The sequence below is a fragment of the Alligator mississippiensis genome, chromosome 11 (assembly GCF_030867095.1).
Source record: "Alligator mississippiensis isolate rAllMis1 chromosome 11, rAllMis1, whole genome shotgun sequence".
NCBI lineage: Eukaryota > Metazoa > Chordata > Crocodylia > Alligatoridae > Alligator > Alligator mississippiensis.
In genome coordinates, this window is record NC_081834.1 from 68,349,276 (window position 1) to 68,372,483 (window position 23,208).

Genomic DNA, 23,208 nt, shown 5'->3' on the forward strand with positions numbered 1-23,208 from the left:
CAGGCCTGGTGCCCGTCCCTGCACCCAGAGGGAAATTTATCCAGGGGATCAGCCCTGGGATGTGGGGCGGGCACGGCAGTGCCCACAGTCATTGTGAAACACACCTGTGTGGACAGAGCTGCGGTGTCTAGTCCCTAGTGATGATGGGCAGTAGGATGGTGCCTGCTTCCACCTCACAAGGAAGTGCTAAAGCCTACGTAGGACCATGAGTCCCTCGATTGGTCTTGAGAAGGTGGCGGGAATCATGCACATGACAATGAATCACGCCTCAGGATTTTCCATACTGGCCCAGTATGGAGTTGTGACACAGTCCCCATGCTGGGAGGATATTTGCAGTTGCTGCCAACGTATCCATGGCAAGGAGAGACAGGCTATGGGGTTTCAGATACCTTTTAGTTAGGCCAGGCAAGAGCAGCCACAGGCCAAAGCAGAGCACTAGCTCTTGCTCTGAATCTGCTGATCAAGATGAGCAGTGGGACCAGGGCAGGAGGAGAAGAGGGCAGGGCAGGGCAGTCCTGGTGCTGCAGGAGGGGAGGCCAGAGCCAGGAGGGAAACCCAGCAACTTGGGGCAGAATCAGGAGCCAGGTTGGGATAGGGAAGGACAGGCCAAAGGGTAGCAGCCTCGGGAGGGTTAAGGAGGGCCCTAATCAGCTGCTGCCATTGCAATCAGCTGCATCAGCCTCAGCTGCTCCAGCTGGCTGCAGGGAGGCATTGGCTGCACCTGGCAGACTATTGCCCTGCTGCTGGGAAAGGAAGCTGAGGTGAGAGCTGTCTCTTCTCCCTACTCCAGGGCCCAGGTTGAGGTCTCAGATGTGAAACCCTAGAGTGAAATGTCCTACAGGAGCTAGATACCCCTGGGCCTGAGGCTGGGGCTACACTTTGCAGGTGCTCCCCTTCCTTCCCCACTGTCTAGTCCCTGTGGGTTTTGTTCTGCCCCTGGGGCAATGAGAGCTGGGGAGGGAGCTGAGTCCTGTCTGGCTCTGGGTTTGTGAGGCTTTCAGCAGGCTCTTGAGAACTGGCACTGGGGGGACTCTCAGCCCTTTCCCAGGACAGTGGGGGTGATGGGGCCTGAGCTCAGAGTTTGTGCCATGTAAGCAGGAAGACATGGGCATGGGGGTGCATGAGCTCAGGGTGACTGTCCCTGGAGTAGGAGCTGGGCAGCACTGGAGGGGCAGGCAGGATGTTGGGGTCAGGGCCTGGGAAGGGCTGGGTCAGATTTTGGGTTGATTCTCATGGAGAAATGAGTGCCAAAGGGCCCTGAGTCTGTGTGAAAGGAGCTTCCCCTTTTTGTGCCACTCCAGCTCTGTTTGGCATCATGGTACAACTGCCCTGTCTGGCTGTCAGGACTGCAAGGAAAGCTGGTTTTGGAGGAGGCTCCAGAGAGGGTCACACTGTTTTGGAGAGATGCAGCATAGTCTATGGTCACTATAAGGGAGTGAAGTAATAAGTTGTCTTGGAGTCGCTGGTGACTGCACAGGTCAAGGTAAGGGTCTCTCCGGGCTGCAGCATCCCTGGTTTGGACTCTGTCGAGCTGGAGCTGGTAGCAGAGATCTGGGAAAATCAGGGATCAGTCTGCATCAACCCTGACATATGTCCCAGTCACTGCTGCCTCCCCCAGTCCCTGAACCCTTGTAGGGAGTGAGGAGGGGAGGTTCTGCCTGGGCCTAATTAACAGCCTGGGCCCTCATAATCAAGAGAAGGAGAAGTCCAGCATTTCCCTGAAATCAGCAGCACAAGGAGTGTAGCAGAGGGAATCCTTGCAGGTGATGACAGTTAAATCTTGCTGTCCATTCTGGTCCCCTGCTAACAGTGCTGTCTCTCCACCCTGGTCCCCAAGCCAGTGCTGCTTGTGGGACCTGGGAGAAAAGGGGTCTGCAGCTCAAGGGTTTTGCTTTAGCAACAGTAGGACTTGCTTCACTGCGTTTCTGGCACAACAATATGAGACTGTCCTCAGGGCTCACATGCCTCATCTATCAGTGTAGCAGGTTCTGGGCATTGCCCTGGGAGATGGTGACCCCGCCAGGCACAGACCTGCTGCAGTGTATGGTAGGTGCAAGGTTCCTCATAGCATCCACCCACTCCAGCCCCTCCCCAGGAACCTGGGGGACCCAGTGCATGTGGGAGCTGCTGAATGCAAGCCCAGAGACTTTGCAGGAGAGGTGCAGAGAGTCTCCAGGCTTCCTCAAAGCCTCGCCCAACTCTAGCAGCTGCACTTGGGACCAGGTGTCTGGGAAAAGAGACAGGTGAATAATCATTTGAATCTCACCTGCAAAGACCCCAAGGCTCTAGAGCCTCCCTGGGATTTCATTGGGAGGCCTGGGCCTGGGATTTGCAGTGCTGCAGCCCCCATTGCCTGGAGCCCTTCCCACAGCTGCCCAGGATGCCTGTCCCCCTGCCTCATGCCTCTACCCTCTCCACTGGGGCTTCTGCCTATCTTTTCCTCCATGAATCCCATCATACCCCTCTCCCTGCTTTCCCTCCACCTGCCTCTTTCCTCTTGTCAGGCAGAAGAAGCGATTGCAAACCTCCAGGACATGTCCTGCATCCTTCTCAGAAATGGGGCTCTGCAGCCTGGCCCCTGCCCCTCAACTCTGAGACTGCTTGAGCCCTGGCTTCCAGGGTGGCAGGAGGTAACATGGGTGCTCCTTCCACCCTTCCTGCACTCTCAGGGAACTGAGGCTGGGTCCCATCCAGGGGCTTTCCCAGGGACTTTGACCCTGGGCTCCACACCCTGACAGAGCAGCTGGAGCCTGTGGATTGAGGAGGACTGTGTCTGCTGGGGAATCTCCTTCACCCTTTGCTGCCTGGAACCAGATCTGCTCAGAGCTCTTGCCTTAGACCTTAGTCACTTGAAACTGCATCAGGGCTGTTTATCTGGTCCTGCAATGATGGGCAGGTTCCTAACACGATGTATTTGTGGTGAGCTCTTGCACTTCTCACCTCCATGCCAGTGTCCCATTGCTTAGGCGTACTTCTGTGTGGTAGCAGGCTTGGAGTGTAGCGCTGGGCAGGATGGTCCAAGACATGTATGTGAAGCCAGGTCTTTGGTGATGGCTTATGCTGGACCAACTGCATATTTCAGAGGCTTGGCAGACAAGCTCACAGGCCTTGCTCTTGTCTGGGGAAGAAGGAAGTGATGCCAGAGCAAAGTAGCAAGAAGAAGAATCAGTTGTGTTGAGTTGTGTCTGCTGCAGCTGTTTGTGGACTGGATTGAAGCAGAAGTCGGGTCGAATAAGTGCAGTTCTGATGGTCCAGGGAATGCATGAGGCAAGGATCTGTTTTGTTTGGATGCTGTATTGGACTGAGAGTGCAGTTAGGAGAAGTGGCAGACAAGGCTTCTGGCCCAGACGCCCTTTCCTCAGGTCCAGAAGAGAAGTAGGGGGTTCGGGCGTGTTCCTTTCCCAGTCGTACACTCTGCGAGCGCAGGCTGCAAGAGCTGCTGGCCCTTGTTCTTGATGCTGTGTGGGAAGCAGGTGACAAGTACCAGGAATGGGAAAGGGGATTTTTCACTCTGTTCTAGCTGGTCAGTGCAGCGCGTGGGGTCTGGATGCCAGCTGGGCTCTGTCGCAGTGTCTGTGCTGGGCACAGCACATGTCAGGGATGTGGTGGGTGTCCTTTGAGGTCCTCAGTGCAGCTGCAGCAGGGGGTCTAAGGGCTTGGCTGTAGCTGGCAGCTGCTTTAGTGTTTGTGGGCTAGTAGCTTTTCTGTGACTGTCAGGTCACAGGTTACTGTGTTACTTGTGGGGTGGGAGCTGGCTGGCTGGTGGGGGCACTGGGGCAGCTCCACGTGTACCACCTGAGCCCATGTATGTTCACCTGTCCAGCAGGACCATGGTTCCTGGTCAAAGGTGAGAACAAGGGGACCACGGGCTGAGGCTCCCGGCGGTGTGTGGCCATGATACAGCTGCCTGGTGCTCTTGTCAGTGCGTGCTGGAGGTGTCGTGTCCTGGTGAGAGCACTGGGAGGGACTAGAAAGATACTGGGAGATAATGGAGGCACTGGCTGGGACAAGCTGGGGGCTGAGGGTTACTGAGGCTTCCTTCAAGGTACTGGGAGGATACTGGGGAGCTGTGGCTGTTGGCCAGTAAATGGTTTGTGGGTGATGCCCCCATTTCTGCCTAGCAGTTGGTTCCTGGACTGTCCTCCTGACTGTCACCTGCTCCTCACTGGGGATAGAGTGAGGGCTGGGATGGGGTCAGCAGCCTGCGCATCTGGTGCAGCCATCCCCTCACAGCCCTGCTGGTGTCCTCTCAATCCCATGCTGCAGGCCTGTCCCCCTGCCGGGGTACCGCATGCCTGGTGCGCAACCCCTCCCTACCCCTCCCTTCCCCTCCCTTCTCCGCTTGTCCCAGCATAGTGGCCTGGCAGCTGTGGGGTCCATGGGATGACACTCATGGAAACCCCAGGAATGACCAGTGCTGCCTGGATAAGATCTATGAGGGCCATGACAGTGCCCTGGCGCTTGGCACAAGGAGCCCCAGTGCACCCCTCCTGCCCCCCACTCAATTGAGTACCTCTTCATTCTCTGGGAGAATTAGAAGGCACTGGGGGCTATTGAGAGGTTACTGGGTGGTTACTGGAGGAGCTGGGCTGTTTACTGGGTCTGCCTGGGAGGGTGCTGGGAGGCCCTGTGGGATACTGGGAATTTCCTGGGGAGCAAATAGGAGGTTACTGGGCTCTTTTCGTGGGGGATACTGAAGGGTGCGAGTGTGGCTGGGAGGGGATTGGGAGGTAACTTTTGGGTACTGGGAGATACAGGAGCACTGGGAGGTCCCTGCCCACCTGTCATATGCCAGCTTGGGAGGCAGATCATCACTGACTGCAGATTCGAGATCTTGGACAAGACAGAAGGACCCGAGAGTAGTGGGCAGCTGCGAGACCCTGGTGGGGTCTTCGGCGGTGGCTGCGGGTCAGGACTTGGGGGCAGTTGGGTAGGGTGGGGGGGCTGCAGGATGGGTGTGAGGGGTATTGGGATGTAGGAGATGGGGTCTTGTTGTGAGTGAGGGGTACTGGCTTTGCTGTCCCCTGCCCCCACAGGTAGTGCCAGGCCCAGATGCCCCGTCACGCAATTCTTGTGGACCTGTCACTTCAACTTGTGCAACTCCTGGGGTCCAGAAGAGCCCCTCTGCATGAGCCTCAGCACCTACATAGTTGCCTGCCATGCTGCTGGTGCCCCCGTTAGTATCTGGGCTTGGCATAGTCCCAACATGTGCTTGGAGTGCAGGGCCCAAGCATCCAGGCCCCCTGACTCTCTAGCTCTCACTCTCCAGCCCCCACCCCCCTCCTAGGGAACCCAGGCACCCGGGCACTCACCCCCTCCCCCCTCTCTGCCCCCCCCCAAGTTTTCACCTGCCTGGCCAACAGCAACTACAACGTGTATGGTTCCCACTGCCCCACCTCTTGCTCTGCAGCCTCCCCGGGGGGCTGTGCTGAGGGCTGCGTCTGCCTGGCTAACCTCGTCTCCAGTGGAACCGACTGCATCCTGGCCTCAGCTTACAGCTGCTTTGGCCCGGTAGCACCTACCTCCCGGTGAGCTGGCAGGGGCATTGTGGAGTAGAAAGGGGCCTGGATGCACCCAGGTGTGGGGTAGGGCACAGCTGCATATAGCACAGCCTCATTGCAGCCAGCTATGGAGTGGGGCAACACCAGGTGTAGCAGGGAGCTGAGATGCAACTGCCTCTGGCCTGGGGAGAGTGGCTGAGTATAACACGTCGTCCTGGACCCAGAGTGGGATCTGCATGAGTGTTGCTGCATGTTCCTTCCTGTTTTCCCATTCATCCCCCACCGACAGGTGGGAGACGCCCAATTTGAGGAGGAGTGCTTTGAGTGCTGCACGTGCCGTGGCCCTGGGGACCTGACATGTGAGCGCAGCCAGAGCCCGCCTTCAAGGACTGTTGGTTCCAGGACAGCAAGAAGGACTGCCAGCCCCTTGGTGACTGCGCCTGGCTCTGTGGGCAGGGGTGGGGAGAACAGGGCCTGGGATTCAGCCAGCTCCCCACATCTGCTAAACCGTGGCAGAAAGCTGCATATAGTAGCATCTCCTGCTACTTTGCAGCTAGCATTTTACATGTACATTTTAGACCTAAAATGTATGACTTGACTTTTACCCTGTCCACGGAAACTTTTCTCTTCAGCCTGTTTCACGCAAACTAATTGTGCACCTTTGGGACAAAGCTTGTAACTGTTTGTGCAAGGAACAGATTCTGCCTTCAGGAATGCAAATGCTTCAGAGACGAGTGCCTGAGCTGAACGTGTGCCCTTGCATCGCTGAGATATACTATACCCAGCACAGAAGAGTGAGCTGGCCGTAGACTTTTTGACAGCTTCTGTTGGACACTTGTATAAGGATTTAGTCCACATATTTGTTATATAACACACAGCGCATGCCACTTGTTTTCTTATTGTAAAAAGAAATTTGTCTATCTGCTTTATATTTTAGTGGGTACAATGTAGAGGTGGATTTCTCTCTCACAAATGAAAGGTCAGAAAGAAGTGGAGGAGGAGGAGGAGAAAGGAAAGGAGGCATGGACAGAATTGAGTGAGCTTTACTCTTCCTTTGCTTGCAGCCCATTGCTGAGGCTTTAACATCTGTGTTGTCTTGTGTTTCAGAACCTGCTTGCAGATGAAAGAAGCCAGAAAGCTCTTGACCAAAGGCTGGAGGTACAATGCGTGTTGTTCATGCTCCATGTGTCAACTTGGAGCAGAAAGTGAAAGCTACCCTTCACCAGTGAAAGCTAGCAGCAGAGGCACAATGTCCATGGGTCCCTACTCCGTTCTAATCAGCCCTAACATCAAGGTTACACGCAGTCAATTCAAACCTCTTCAGTAAAGCTCAGAATCTGTACTGCCCTCAGTTATCCATCACCACCGATTCCAAGCAGTCCTGTCTACCCGAGCACCAAGGCTGCACTAACCTACACAGCCCGTTCTGTCACATCTGCTAGTCCCACCAAACATACCCCACCCTACCTCCTAGCAGTAGCCATCCAAGCTGACTACTACTCAACCCCCTGCCCTGTAGCCATCAAAGCCCAACCCCCTGCCCTCTCCAGGCCTCCACACTATATGCAACAAAGCTAATGCCACCATACCCTTCACCCTGTAAATGAGGCTCTTGAATTTCCCCAAGCTTCTGCCAACTACAGCCTCACGAAAAGGCCAGTCTCTACCCAAAATACAAAAAGAAAGAAGAGGGAAAAAGAAGCCAAGATTGAAATAAAGACAGGAGGAAGGATGGTACAGTAGAGGCAGGATAGGAGGCAAGGCAGCAGGAGGAGAGTTGAGGCAGTGAGGCAGGAGGGGGGAAATCAGGAAAGGGAAGAAGAGGGTTCATGAGGCTGACTGGCACATAGTGCATCAAGGAGGCTCTCCAAGCAGGGCCAGGGGACAACAGCCCTGGGGCAGAGACAGTAGAGCAGTAGATGGGGAGCACGGAGGAACAGGGATGATTTGACATGGCGTAGCCTAGGCTATGGTGTGGACCTCCCTACTCAGCACTTGGTGCTTTGGGTTGTGTAGCTGCTGGAGCCCCACAAGGACAGCTGTGGGTGATCCTTCCTTCCACACTAACTGGGCCAAGTGGCACCTCCCTTGGGTTGCCTTGTGGGTTGCCTTGTGAGTCGCCAAGACTGAACTGTTTTTGGTTTTGCTGAATATGTCATAGTTAGGGTGTCCTTTAGTTGGTGCTGTTGAGTTGGTCCCTATAACAAGTCCTGTCTCCATGGAATATTTGCTGGTGGGGGCGGGGAGTCTGCAAATGTTAGAGCAGCCAGTCAGAACGTACTTTCTTGGCTTTCTGTCTGGTGCTAGAGCCAGGGCGAGGAAGGTGCTGTTCGGCCCCAGAATCTGAACCCAGCCCTTGGTGCTGACAGAAAGTTACACTTGCTTTGCATCCCCTCTTGGTCTCTGATCCAGTGATCCTGACCAGCTTAAGGGCTTGGATGGTTTGGCCTTTGCTCAGTGCTGCTGCCCTAGGGAGTGGGAGCTTTATTCAGAGGCTACTGTTTGCCACCCAGGGGTTCATTGGTAAAACTCTGGAAATATGTGTCCTGTGGTACCTTCTGTGTGGTATTCCTAATAACCCTTCTTTCACAGCAAAGTACTGATAGCTCACTATAGTCAAGTTGGGCAGGTTCGACCACTTACTCACAGCAATATACTGTATGGTGGCTCCATCCTGCTTCTGAACCCAAGTTAACCCAGAAGGAGAAAGATAGCTGTGATCCTTATTTCCATCAGAGTCTGCCAAAAAGCAGTTGGGCAAACACCCCTCTTTTGAGTTAAGAATAGAAAATCTTGCCACTTTGCATGATGCCGGCCTTTCCTCCCGTGTCTGTATTTAGGAGGGACTTGGGGCTGTGTTGAAATGCCACCATCACTGGAAGCTCAGGCTATCAGTGTAATGGCCTGAATTTGGGTTGGTTTGTTTTCCCAAACCATTTGTGGTGTTACTTAAAACTTGTGAGCACTATTCTTTATAACATGCAGTATATTTGCTTGCTCTTTAAGCTGTTACTTTTTTCTAGGATTTCGTTCTGCTGATTTCCTTGCCCTCTGAGGGCATGTCCTCACACCTTTTGGCTTCCTGTTTCCATTTTCATGTACTGATTGTATTTTATTGTTAGAGGGCCAAAGATCAGGGCCCTTTTCTGGTAGGCCCCATAGACGTACTTGTCATAGTAGCTAGTGTCTCCGAGAGAAGGAGTTTTTTTGGTCCGTTCCGGTTTCCTCACTACTGCCTGTGCAAGCTCCTGTTCAACTTGTACGAGCACTAGTGCTTGTCACAACCCAAAGTTGTGATTTTTTGTTTGTGCGTGTGCTTCGGCACCGCTAAATTATTTCCCGCCATTTTTGTCGCTTTCTTTGCACGGTAGAGCTCTCTGCTGCTAGAGAGAGCTCTGGTGCAACGGGGGATTTTCCACCAAATTACAGCTTCTTTTCAGTGTGCATTCCTTTTGCATCGTAGTGATGCTCGCCGCAAAGAAGTTCCCGCCATTTGTATTAGAGTCTACACCATGTTATTGGCCGATTTCTAATTTAGGCACACGTGGCGGCTAGCGATTGGCTTGCTAGCCGTACATAAGGCTTGTGTGGTTTCCGCCCAAGTTGGAGGACTCCACGAACACCGCAGGAGGGAGGAGAGAGAGATATTCTGTGTGAAGATCTCCAAGCGCTGCGGACCCTCGCGGATCCGGCGCGCCTCCCCTAAGCAGGCAGAGAGAGGCAATAGAGCTGAGCCTACGGAGCCTTTGCTTCTCGCCTTTCCCCGTCGCCGAGCGCAATCCTAGACGTATCCCTTTCCTATAATTTCGAACCCCGCAGAGCCTAGCAAACTCCGGGGAAAACTTATCGGACCCGCGGAGCCTGAATAACTCCGGGGAAACTTTTTGAAACCAACTTAACCAGACCCGCAGAGCCTAGCAAACTCCGTGGGAGCAATCATTTTGTCAGAATCCTCCAACGAGGGTTCAAGCTGGAGCTGTGTCTGGAAACTTATCCAGCCTACACCGATACCATCTTTGGGTGTAAGTAAATAATCTTTTCAATCAACCGTTATGCCTCCGTGACTAATTCTAACTCGGGTGCACAAGACCATCCCTTAGTTTCTCCCACCCTGCATGTCCGGGCTGACGGCCACAGCCCGCGTGCACCGGAGACGGGTCCGGTACGACCCCGGTTCGCCCCCAGCTTGCCCATGGTGGCCAGAATGGGATCGGAATCATCGCCGCGCATGGCGATGAGGGCGGGCTCGGGGCCCGGCCAGCACAGTGCTGAGCAGTGGGGACCCAATGTCTGAAAAAGTCTACTCGCCCTTGCACTGCTGAAGAGCTAAAACACCAGATTTGGTTTTCATTCGCATTGTTTGCAAGGAAGACTGGAGAATGGATCGGTGGGATGGTGGTGTTTTTTCCCCCAAAGGAGTTCAGCCTTTCTGACAGTCAGGTTCTTGGAGGCTGGACATGGCAGTTTGTCTTGTTTTGCACCTGAGCCTTAAAGGGCACCCTTTGGCCATGTACAGCCTGTCCTCTGGAACAGCCCTCTTGTACCCCTGCTCCTCAGCAACATTTTCAGTTTCATGGGTAGCCCTGAAACTATGGCCTGAATATCTCTCCCTTGATTTGTATTTCCTTATAAAAATCCTCATGTATTGGAGCACTGGACTTAGTCTACTTGAGCAGCTGAAACATGGTATGGTCATTAGTGGCATTTATTGTGGGGAGACCGAGACATGCCTTGCACTGGTATTGGAAAGTGAGGAGTATGGTTTTTGAAAGCTTACCTGTAAGATTTCTGCTGTTTTTCACAACACTGCCAGGTTTTGTGTCCAGCCCTAGTTATTTCAGTGCAGGGTTGCATTATGCTGGGAGTCTAAGGAGGAGATGGTACTTAGGGAGGGTGATATTTAGCATATAGGGCAAATGCCGTATTTTGGTAGATAGCATCTTTTACTGGACTACACTCTGGCTGTAGATCCAAGCAGCAGGATGGCTGTTGCGTGAGACAGCATGCCTGAGGCCCATGTTGCTGCATCACTGCAGCTCTCTTTTCTTTTATAGCCAGTCAGTAATGTCCTGGTTGTACCCACATTTCTTAAGCAGTGTGCCCTGCTTCCTGAAAAAGATAGGTATCACTATGAAGTGATTGCTTTTTGGCTGGATGTGTAAGACCCCTGACACTTGATGGGATGAATTAGTTGCCTAGCCTTTCCTATACCCAGGACCATAAACACCTGCATTATTTATTAAATAATTAGGCACTGAATTATTTATTAAATATCTACCATAAACATAACTCTGCCCCTGAGACATGTTCTTGAATTAAAGCAGTGGTGCACTGGTACTAAGGTATGCATCCTTCAGTGTTGGTGTGCACTTGATCGCATGGTTTCTTTGTGAGGCGAAGGCATACCTGTTTAGGATGCTTCTGAGACTGTCACTGCACTAGAAAAAGACATTTGATTTTTTCCCAGCCTGGTTTGGTGCCACATGTGAGCAGGAAGGGTGGTTGGTCATTCGGTTGGGACAGACTGTGGGCAGAGGTAGGAGAGATCAGAGCCGTGGCTTGGTTGGATGCACTGGGAAGTTTGGGGAAGCTTTCCACAAAGGACAAGGGCTGGCTGGGATGGCTGCAGCCTGCATAGGATTGCGGGGCATCTTGTTGGGGTTGGGATGTAGTTGTGGGGGCACTGACTAGACTTTGGGGCATGCTGGGTACTCAAGCAGTAGGGTGTATCCACGCTGTATTTCAAGACTCTGGAGGCAGGAGCTCTGAGGCTTTGAGAGAAGAGCCTCAGCTCCTTTGGTGTGTGAGCCTGGAGCCTTTTTGAGCTAGGAGTAGGCTAGGAAGCTTGGGGGCTTCTGCATCGGTTAATTGGATTTTGTGGGCTCAGGGTAGGGAGGTGGCTTGACTGGTTGGGAGCATCCTGGAGTTACACCCAGAGTCTGTTGCTGGGGCTTATTTTCCTGCAGCGTGGGGACTTTGGGAAGTGGAAGGGGCAGTGACGTTGGCTGTGGCCTGGGACATGGGTTGCAAGAGAGGCCCCCAGGAGATTGAGTCTAAACCTAGTGTTCAGGGAAGAGACAGCATGTTCTTGGGTCATGCCAGATACTCAGGTGAGGTGAGGGGGCTATGTTGCTGGGGGGCTGAACTAACTGGTAGAATGCCTTGATTGGTTGTATGCAGATACGGCTTGGAGACCTGTCTGGATTGGGTGCCATATTTGGGTTTGGACAGGGATAGGAGTATCTCTGGTTTGAAGTAGACATTGTGTGATGGCAGTGAGTGGGGCTGGCTGGGCTGGGTGATGGTGATAGGGCAGCTGTTTGGTCTGGGCGTGGGACAGGTTGTAGCCCTGTCTTGTGTTGTGAGCAATCCCCTAACTAGTACTTGGTGGGGTTTTCCGCACGGCAGGGGAGTCCTGGCTTGTTGGGTTAAAGTTTGTATAGTCATAGGCTAGCTTGTTTGACTGCTCCCTGTGGGGCTCCTTCTTAGTGGGGTGCACACGGGAGGGCCTTGTCATGGCAGTAAGAGTGAAGGCTGGCAGTGCTGGGGACAGAGGTTTGATGCAACTGGGATGCAAGGATTGTTTGGTTGCATCTCAGAGCTTAGACCAGGTGCAAATCGTAGCGTGTTTGGTGCACCATGGGGGGTTGGGGTTGGCATGGACAACGTGCACTTCACACTTACTGGTTGGAGTCCACTAGTTTGGATTCCTGATGGGATTTGCTGGGTGTTGTGTTGGGAAGAGGTGTGCGGGCACAGTTGGTGGCAATTGCCCATAACCCATGGGCCTGGTTTCGGGATGCGCACACAGGCAGCCCCTAGTTTGGTTGGCTGTAGGCTGGGGCTTGAAACTGGTGGTGGGCTGTAGGTTGCCGAGGGAAGTCTGACTGTGTTGGTCTTCAGCATATGTGAAACATGGGATGCTACTGCAGCTGCACTTCTCCCTGTCCCCGTTTATTGTTCTCTCTTTATTAAACCCTCCTGTCTTACCTCACTCCCCTGTTTGGTTTGGCACCTTCTCCCCCTTTTCCCTGCCCTCAGCTCCTGCCTCTTGGCCCCTCCTGGATTTTCAGCCCAATTTCAGTCCTCCCTATTTCATTTTTGCTGACACTTGCCTCCTCTTCCCTCAGAGCCCTCCTCCTGCTGTGCTTCCCCTGCTGCTCTGGCACTGTGTCACCACACCTGCTGCCTGCCTGTCCTTTCTCCCTGGGTTGTTCTGGTATCATCCTTTTCTTTGAACCTTGGTCTGCCCCTGCCTTCTACCAAGAGGGTATTGCTCAGGGTGTATCCTGTCTGTGGCTGTGCCCAAGGCTGCTGGCACTCTTTCAGTTAGCTTAAGTGCTGGTGGTAGAGAGGCGACATCTCCCCATGGGGATTTTCTGGGTGGGGGTGTCTGTGGTGACAGGAGCCCAGAGTGCACCCTGCCTGGGGGTGGTGCAGAGCTGAGGCTTTAGCCCTTTTCTTCCCTCTCATGGTGGGGTGGGGGGGGATGTCTCAGGGTTAGGCTGAAGTTGGCGGCATCTCAGCTGAGGTAGGAAGGGAAAACGAAAGGCACTTTTTTGCATGGAGCAGACTGGGCTCAGTGCAGTGTCAGAGGGTTTCTGGAAAGCAGCATGTGATGGTGTAAACTGCTCCTTACGGATGCTTATGGATCTCGGGATTAATTTAGTCTGTACAAATGCAGCTATACACCCTGCCTTTGGCTGAGTTGCAGCTGATAGGGCTAAGTATAGGTACCTCTCTGCCCAGAAGGTGCCAAGGTCCAAGAGGATGAGAGAACTTCCATTTTGGGAAAGATCAGTCTCCCACGTGCACGTTTGTCATGGGATCGATGCTGGTCTCACAGACAGCTGTGCAAATTCACCCAGGTCTCCAGCTTCCTGGGACCCCCGCCCCTGTGCTTCCTGTTCAAGTGTGCTTATGGACCAGATGTACAGAAACTCACTGTGGTTGAAAAACAGCTTAAAAGTTGTTCCTTTTTTTTTGGAAGCTAGTCATTTATACTACTGTAAGCAAACGTTTTTGGTGTTTCCTGAGTATTTTAATTGCACTTTGCCAGTAATTGCTGTAATTTTCAATTTTTTTTTGCTTTCACAGTGATGTCCTCAATATTTGTGAATCTCTTCCATTCGCTAGTACCTTTCATTCTCTGTACGAAAATGGCAAGGCTTCTTTCAAAAGTCATACAGCGCCCAGCAAAGTCCAACCTCCTAATGAAAGGTATGTACCACATGTTATGGCAACGTTCTGGTTGTAGGTCAGAAAATGAGGATGAGTCTTGTGTGAGAGAGCATGCCTGGGATCACGTGGCTGCACAACTGCAGTTCCCTTTTCTTCTATAACAAGCCACTAAGCAACAACAGTTCTTCAGCAGTGTGCCTATCTCTCTCTCTCTATCTATCTTTATCTGTATATATCTCATATCTCCATATATCTCTATCTCTGTCTCCATATACCTTTATGTCCATTTACTTCAAGCATCCTATATCTCTAGCTGTATATGGAGCCATATATCTCCAGCTCCATATATCTCTGGCTCTACAAAATTCCAGCTCATTATATATTTGGCTCCATCTATTTCTGGCTCTATATATTTCTGCCTTTATATACCTATGACTTCATATATTTCTGGCTCCATAAAATTACAGCTCTGTATATCTCTGGCACCATGTATCTCTGGCACCATGTATCTCTGATTATATATATATATATATATATATATATATCTGTCTGTATATATCTCCACCTCTGTATATCTCTGGCTCCATAAAATTCCAGCTCTATAGATCTCTGGCTCTATATGTGTCTGGCTCCATAAAACTCCATATCCATATAGCTCTGGTGTCATATATCTCTGGTTCCATAAAATTCCAGATCTGTATATGCCCTGCGCTATATATCTCTGGGTCTATATATCTCTGGGTCTGTCTATCTCAGGTTCCATACAACTCCAGTGCAAAATATATTCAACTCCATATATCTCTGTCATTATATATCCCACACGTTATATACCTCTGGCTCCATATACCTCTGGCTGTATATAACTTCGGTTTCATAAAAGTACAGATCTATACCTGTCCAACGCTACATATTTCTGGCTCCGTATATCTCTGGATCCCTATATCCCTAGCTCCATATATCCATGGCTACATATATACCTGCTTCCATGTATCTCTGGCTACATATACATCTGGTCTTATAAAACTACAGATCAATATATGTCCTGTGCTATATATCTCTGGCTTTATAGATCTCTGGTTCCATAAAATGACAGCTCGATATATCTCCAGCTTCATATATATCAAGCTCTATATATCTCTGGCTCCATAGGTTTCAACCTCCATCTATCTCTGCCTGCACAAATCTCTGGCTCCATCCATCTCTGAAATCATATATCTCAGGCTCCATATATCTCTGGCTGTATACATTTCTCGCACCATATATCTCTGGCTCCATATATATCTGAGGCACAATATATCTCCTGAGGCTAAAAAGAAAGGCCTACAAAGGATGGAGGATGGGAGTCACCTCCAAGGAGGATTATTCTGCACTGGTCCGGTCCTGTAGGGAGCAGACCAGGAAAGCCAAGGCTGCAACTGAACTCCAGCTAGCTGTGAGCATCAAGGACAATAAAAAGTCCTTTTTCAGATATGTGGGAGGCCAGAGGAAAAGCAGGGGCAACATTGGACCCCTGCTGAACCAGATGGGGCAACTGACAACTGACGCCCAGGAAAAAGCCAACCTATTAAATAGGTACTTTGCGTCGGTCTTTCATCAGCCCCATGGGACACCCATGCCAGCTACAGGGCCGGGAAGTCCGGGTGAGGGTGATCCCCTGCCCTCCATTAATGCTGACTTTCTGAAGGAACATCTTGAGAAGCTGGATACCTTCAAGTCAGCCGGCCCTGACAATCTTCACCCCAGGGTACTCAAGGAGCTGGCGAGCATCATAGCCCAGCCTCTAGCACGGATCTTTGAAAACTCTTGGTGCTCTGGTGTAGTGCCCGAAGTCTGGAAGAAGGCCAATGTGGTGCCTACCTTCAAGAAAGGGAGGAAAGTGGATCCGGCTAACTATAGGCCCATCAGCCTGACTTCTATCCCAGGGAAGATCTTAGAAAAGTTTATTAAAGAGGCCATCCTTCATGGACTGGCTGACGCCAACATCTTAAGGGATAGCCAGCATGGGTTTGTTGCGGGTAGGTCTTGCTTGACCAATCTCATTTCCTTCTACGACCAGGTGACCTATCACCTGGACAAGGGAGAAGAGATTGATGTCATATATCTTGACTTCAAAAAAGCCTTTGATCTGGTGTCCCATGATCGCCTCTTGGAGAAACTGGCCAATTGTCACCTTGGGTCCTCCACGATCCACTGGCTGGAAAATTGGCTCCGGGATCAGACCCAGAGGGCAGTAATTGATGGAAGTCACTCATCGTGGTGTCCTGTGACCAGTGGGGTCCCCCAGGGCTCTGTCCTTGGACCCATACTGTTCAACATCTTCATTAATGATGTGGACACTGGAGTCAGAAGCGGACTGGCCAAGTTCGCTGATGGCACCAAACTTTGGGGCAAAGCAACCACACCAGAAGACAGGCGGGTGATCCAGGCTGACCTGGACAGGCTCAGCAAGTGGGTGGATGAGAATCTGATGGTGTTCAACGCTGATAAATGCAAGGTTCTCCACCTTGGGAAGAAAAACCTGCAGCATCCTTATAGGCTCGGCAGTGCTATGTTGGCTAGCACTATGGAAGAAAGAGACTTGGGGGTCATCATTGACCACAAGATGAACATGAGCCTGCAATGTGATGCTGCTGCTAGTAAAGCGACGAAAACGCTGGCTTGCATCCATAGATGCTTCTCAAGCAAATCCCGGGACGTCATTCTCCCCCGGTACTCGGCCTTAGTGAGGCCGCAGCTGGAGTACTGTGTCCAGTTTTGGGCTCCACAATTCAAAAAGGATGTGGAGAAGCTTGAGAGAGTCCAGAGAAGAGCCACGCGCTTGATCAGAGGTCAGGGAAGCAGACCCTACGATGACAGGCTGAGAGCCCTGGGGCTCTTTAGCCTGGAAAAGCGCAGGCTCAGGGGTGATCTGATGGCCACCTACAAGTTTATCAGGGGTGACCACCAGTATCTGGGGGAACGTTTGTTCACCAGAGCGCCCCAAGGGATGATGAGGTCGAATGGTCACAAACTACTACAAGACCATTTCAGGCTGGACATAAGGAAGAATGTCAAGGAAGCACTGCAGAGTAGGAGTTTTGATGGGATGGGTGCCCAAGAAGGGTGGCTGTGCCTAAAAGAAACGATCCTTTGGGCACAAAGCAAGACGATCCCCGAGCGAGGCAAAAGAGGGAAAGGGGCCAGGAAGCTTCCATGGCTGACCAGAGAAATCCAGGGCAGCCTAAGGGCCAAAAGGGGAGCACATAAAAAGTGGAAACAGGGTGAGATCACTAAAGATGAATATACCTCCTCTGCTCGTGCTTGTAGGGAGGCAGTTAGGCGGGCCAAAGCTACCATGGAGCTGAGGATGGCAACCCAAGTAAAGGACAACAAGAAATTGTTTTTTAGATATATTGGGAGTAAAAGGAAGGCCCAGGGAGGAATAGGACCCCTGCTAAATGGGCAGAAACAATTGGTGACAGATAGGGGGGACAAGGCTGAACTCCTCAACGAGTTCTTTGCCTCAGTGTTCCTAAGCGAGGGGCACAACAAGTCTCTCACTGGGGTTGTAGAGAGGCAGCAGCAAGGTGCCAGACTTCCATGCGTAGATCCTGAGGTGGTGCAGAGTCATTTGGAAGAACTGGATGCCTTTAAGTCGGCAGGCCCAGATGGGCTCCATCCGAGGGTGCTGAAGGCACTGGCCGACGTCATTGCAGAGCCACTGGCAGGAATATTCGAATGCTCGTGGCGCACGGGCCAAGTCCCAGAGGACTGGAAAAGGGCTAACGTGGTCCCCATTTTCAAAAAGGGGAGGAAGGAGGACCCGGGCAACTATAGGCCGGTCAGTCTCACCTCCATCCTTGGTAAAGTATTTGAAAAAATTATCAAGGCTCACATTTGTGAGAGCCCGGCAGGGCAAATTATGCTGAGGGGAAACCAGCATGGGTTTGTGGCGGGCAGATCGTGCCTGACCAACCTAGTCTCTTTCTATGACCAGGTTACGAAACGCCTGGACACAGGAGGAGGGGTGGATGTCGTATACCTGGACTTCAGGAAGGCCTTCGATACGGTATCCCACCCCATACTGGTGAACAAATTAAGAGGCTGTGATGTGGATGACTGCACAGTTCGGTGGGTGGCGAATTGGCTAGAGGGTCGCACCCAAAGAGTTGTGGTAGATGGGTCGGTCTCGACCTGGAAGGGTGTGGGCAGTGGGGTCCCGCAGGGTTCGGTCCTTGGACCGATACTCTTTAATGGCTTCATCAGCGACTTGGACGTGGGAGTGAAATGTACTCTGTCCAAGTTTGCAGATGACACAAAGCTATGGGGAGAAGTGGACACGCCGGAGGGCAGGGAACAGCTGCAGGCAGACCTGGATAGGCTGGACAAGTGGGCAGAAAACAACAGGATGCAGTTCAACAAGGAGAAATGCAAAGTGCTGCACCTAGGGAGGAAAAATGTCCAGCACACCTACAGCCTAGGGAATGACCTGCTGGGTGGCACGGAGGTGGAAAGGGATCTTGGAGTCCTAGTGGACTCCAAGATGAACATGAGCCGGCAGTGTGACGAAGCCATCAGAAAAGCCAATGGCACTTTATCGTGCATCAGCAGATGCATGACGAATAGGTCCAAGGAGGTGATACTTCCCCTCTATCGGGCGTTGGTCAGACCGCAGCTGGAGTACTGCGTGCAATTCTGGGCGCCGCAATTCAAGAGGGATGCGGATAACCTGGAGAGGGTACAGCGAAGGGCAACTCGTATGGTCAAGGGCCTGCAGACCAAGCCCTACGAGGAGAGACTAGAGAAACTGGACCTTTTCAGCCTCCGCAAGAGAAGGTTGAGAGGCGACCTTGTGGCTGCCTATAAGTTCATCACGGGGGCACAGAAGGGAATTGGTGAGTATTTATTCACCAAGGCGCCCCCGGGGGTTACAAGAAACAATGGCCACAAGCTAGCAGAGAGCAGATTTAGACTGGACATTAGGAAGAACTTCTTCACAGTTCGAGTGGCCAAGGTCTGGAACGGGCTCCCAAGGGAGGTGGTGCTCTCCCCTACCCTGGGGGTCTTCAAGAGGAGGTTAGATGAGTATCTAGCTGGGGTCATTTAGACCCAGCACTCTTTCCTGCTTATGCAGGGGGTCGGACTTGATGATCTATTGAGGTCCCTTCCGACCCTAACATCTATGAATCTATGAATCTATAAGAATTTCTTTACTGTCCGAGCCCCCAAGGTCTGGAACAGCCTGCCACCGGAGGTGGTTCAAGCGCCTTCATTGAACACCTTCAAGATGAAACTGGATACTTATCTTGCTGGGATCCTATGACCCCAGCTGACTTCCTGCCCTTTGGGCAGGGGGCTGGACTCGATGATCTTCCAAGGTCCCTTCCAGCCCTAATGTCTATGAAATCTCTGCCTCCTTATATCTCTGCCTCCTTATATCTCCGGTGCAATATATATCGCGCTCCATATATCTTTGGCACCATATATCTCTGTCCTCATGCACCTCAGGCTCCATATATCTCTGGCTATGGATATGTCTGGTTTCTTATATCCCTGGTTCTATAAATATCTGTCCCCACATAGTTCTGGCTCTATATATATCTGTCCACATATATCTCTGGATCTATAAAACCCTGGCTCCAAATATCTCTCTCCCCATATATATCTGGCTCCTTATATATTTGGCTCCATATATATCTGCCTCTAGATATTTCTGATTGTTATATCTCTGTCTCCATATATCTCTAGCTCTGTTTATCTCTGTCCCCATATATCTCTGGCTCTATGTATCTCTGTCCCCATATATCTCTGGTTTCTTATATCCCTCTCCCCATCTATCCCTCTCCCCATAGATCTCTGGCTCCATATATCTCTCTTCCCATAGATTTCTGGCTCCTTAGATCTCTGGCTCCAGATATCTCTGCCTCCAGATATATCTGGTTTCTTCTATCTCTGGCTCCATATAGCTCTGGCTCCATATATCTCTGTACCCTTTTATATCTGGCTCCTTATATCTCTGTCCCCAAATATCTCTGGCTCTATATATCTCTGTCCCCATATATCGCTGTCTCCTTATATCTCTGGCTCCATATATCTCTCTCCCCATATATCTCTGGCTCTATATATCTCTGGCTCCATATCTACCTGGCTCCTCGTATCTCTTTCCCCATGTATCTCTCGCTCCGTATATATCTGGCTCATTACATCTCTTGCTCCATATATCTCTGCCTCCAGCTATGTCTGGTTTCTTATACCTCTGTCCCCATATACCTCTGTCCCCATATACCTCTGGTTCCACATATCTCTGTTCCCATATGTCTCTGGCTCCACATATGTCTGTCCCCATATATCTCTCTCCACATATATACCTCTCTCTGTATATCTCTGTCCCCATATATCTCTGGCTCTATTAATCTCTGTACCCATATATCTCTCGCTCTTTATATCTCTGGCTCCTTATATCTCTGGGTCTATATATCTCTGCCTCCGGATATGTCTGGTTTCTTATAACTCTGGTTCTATAAATCTCTCTCCCCATATATGTCTGTCCCCATATATGTCTGCCTACTTATAGCTCTCTCCCAATGTATATCTAGCTCTATATATCTCTGGCGCCTTATATCTCTGCCTCCAGACATGTCTGTATTTTTATATCTCTGGCTCCGTATATCTCACTCCCCATATATTTCTTGCTCTATACATCTCTGGCTCCTTACATCTCTCCCTCCAGATCTCTCTGTCCCCTTATCTCTCTGTCCCCATATTTCTCTTGCTCAATATATCTATCCCTCCAGATAATTCTGGTTTCTTATATCTCTGTCCCCATATATCTCCGTCCCCATATATATCTGACTCTATTTCTCTGTCACAACATATCTCTGGCTCTTTATATCTCTGTCCCCATATATCTCCAGCTCCTTATAGCTCTTACTCTATATATCTCTGTCCCCATATATCTCTACCCCCATATGCATCTGGCTGTATATATCTCTTGCTCCATATGTCTCTGCCTCCAGATATCTCTGGTTTCTTATATCTCTCACTCCATATATCTTTGGCTCCTTATATCTCTTTCTATATATATCTCTGTCCCCATATCTCTCTCCCCCAATATATCTCTGGCTCTATATATCTCTGGCTCCATATATTTACACCTCCAGATATTTCCAACCCCATATATCTCTGACTCTATATTTCTCTGTCCCCATATATCTCTGGCTCTTTATATCTCTGTCCCCATATATCTCTGGCTCCTTACATCTCTGTCCCCATATATCTCTGGCTCCTTACATCTCTCCCTCCAGATATCTCTGTCCACTTATATCTCTGTCCCCTTATATCTATGCCTCCAGATAATTCTGGTTTCTTATATCTGTGGCTCCCTCTATCTCTGGCTCCCTCTACCTCCGTCCCCGTATATATCTGAGTCTGTTTATCTGCCACAATATATCTCTGGCTCTTTATATCTCTGTTCACATATATCTCTGGCTCCTTATATCTCTCACTCTATATATCTCTCTCCCCATATATCTCTCTCCCTATATATCTCTGGCTCTATATATCTATGCCTCCAGATATCTCTGTCCCCATATATCTCTGGTTCTATATATCTCTGCCTCCATGTATCTCCGGCTCTATATATCTCTGTCCCCATATATCTCTCTCCCCATGTTATCTGACTCTATTTATCTCTGTCCCCATATATCTCTGTCCCCATATATCTATGCCTCCAGATAATTCTGGTTTCTTATATCTCTGTCCCCATATATATCTGACACGTATATCTCTGGCTCTCGATATCTCTGGCACCCTATATCTCTGGCTCTATACATCTCCGTGCCCATATATCTCTGCCCCCATATATATCTGACTCTATTTTTCTGTTCCCATATATCTCTGGCTCCATACATCTCTCTCCCCACATGTCTCTGGCTCCATATGTCTCTGTCCCCATATGTCTCTGTCTCCTTATATCTCTTGCTGTATATATCTCTGTCCCCATATATCTCTCTCCCCATATACATCTGGCTGTATATATCTCTTGCTCCATATGTCTCTGCCTCCAGATATCTCTGGCTCCTTATATCTCTGGCTCTATATATCTCTGTCCCCGTATCTCTCTCTCTATATATATCTCTGGCTCCATATATCTATGTTTCCAGATATCTCTGTCCCCATATATCTCCTTGCTCTATATATCTCTCTTCCCATATATCTCTGGCTCCATATATCTCTGTCCCGATACATATCTCACTCCCCAATATATCTCTTGCTCTATATATATCTGGCTCATTATATCTCTGTCCCCATATATCTCTGGCTCCATATATCTCTGTCCCGATACATATCTCACTCCCCAATATATCTCTCGCTCTATATATATCTGGCTCTGTATATCTCTGTCCCCATATATCTCTGGCTCTGTATATCTCTGTCCCCATATATCTCTGGCTCTGTATGTCTCTGGCTCTGTATATCTCTGTCCCCATATATCTCTGGCTCCGTATAGCTCTGTCCCCATATATCTCTCTCCCCATATACATCTGGCTCTATATAGCTCTAGCTCCATGTGTGTCTGCCTCCAGATATCTCTGGTTTCTTATATCTCTCGCTCCTTATATCTCTCACTCTATATATTTCTGTCCTCATCTCTCTCTCTCCCCATATATCTCTGGCTCCATATATCTCTGGTTCCATACATCTCTGTCCCCATATATCTCCAGATTTGTATATCTCTCACTCCTTATATATCTGCCTCTATTTATATCTGGCCCCATATATCTCTGCCCCCATATATTTCTTGCTTCATGTATCTCCGGCCCCTTACATCTCTGGCTCCATACATCTCTGCCTCCATACATCTATATCTATATGTTTAGATGCATATAATTCTACCTCTATACATCTGTATCTCTCTATATATCTAAGTCTATATATCTTAATCTGCTGATATCTTTAGCTCTGTCTATCTCTATCTCCAGATGACTCTAGCTCTATATATCTCCAGCTCTTTCTATATGTAACTCCATATATGTATCTCCATAAATCTCTAGCTTTATATATCTCTATGCCCATTTCTCCCTAGCTCTATATGTTTCTAGGTCTATATATATGTATCTCTATATATCTCTAGATCTCTATATGTGTATATTGTGCATCGGTCTATCTGTAGTTCTGTATATCTCTGGCTGCATATATCTCCTGCTCTATATATCTCTATCTCTCTATATATGTATATCCATATATCACTAGATCTATATATGTCTAGCTCTATATATCTCTAGCTCTATATTTATCTATCTCTATATATTTTTATCTTTATATAGTTCCCTAGCTCTATATATTCCTTTCTTCATATATCTCTATCTCTCTATATATATGAGTGTGTTTTATATATATATATTTCTCCATCTCTATCTCCCTCTATATATAGATTCAGCACCTTGACCTCTGCATTCATGCACATGTTAAGTCGGGGCTGGTAGAGCTCTTTCAGGTGCCAGATCACTTGAAAAGTGTCATTTCTTCCTGTGCCCTCTGTTAACAC

The 23,208-nt window shown here is 49.9% G+C and overlaps 1 long non-coding RNA gene across 3 annotated transcripts in view; it reads left to right on the forward strand.

The window, feature by feature from the left end:
* The first annotated feature begins 682 nt into the window (after nt 1-682).
* Nucleotides 683-23,208, forward strand: part of LOC132244221 (uncharacterized) — a 28,851-nt gene continuing 6,325 nt past the window's right edge. The window contains exons 1-4 of one of the 3 annotated variants that reach the window (XR_009455791.1): nt 781-885; nt 1,302-1,483; nt 6,609-6,659; nt 13,599-13,721. This is a non-coding gene — a long non-coding RNA (uncharacterized LOC132244221). The other 2 variants (XR_009455792.1, XR_009455793.1) reach the window with 2 other exon arrangements.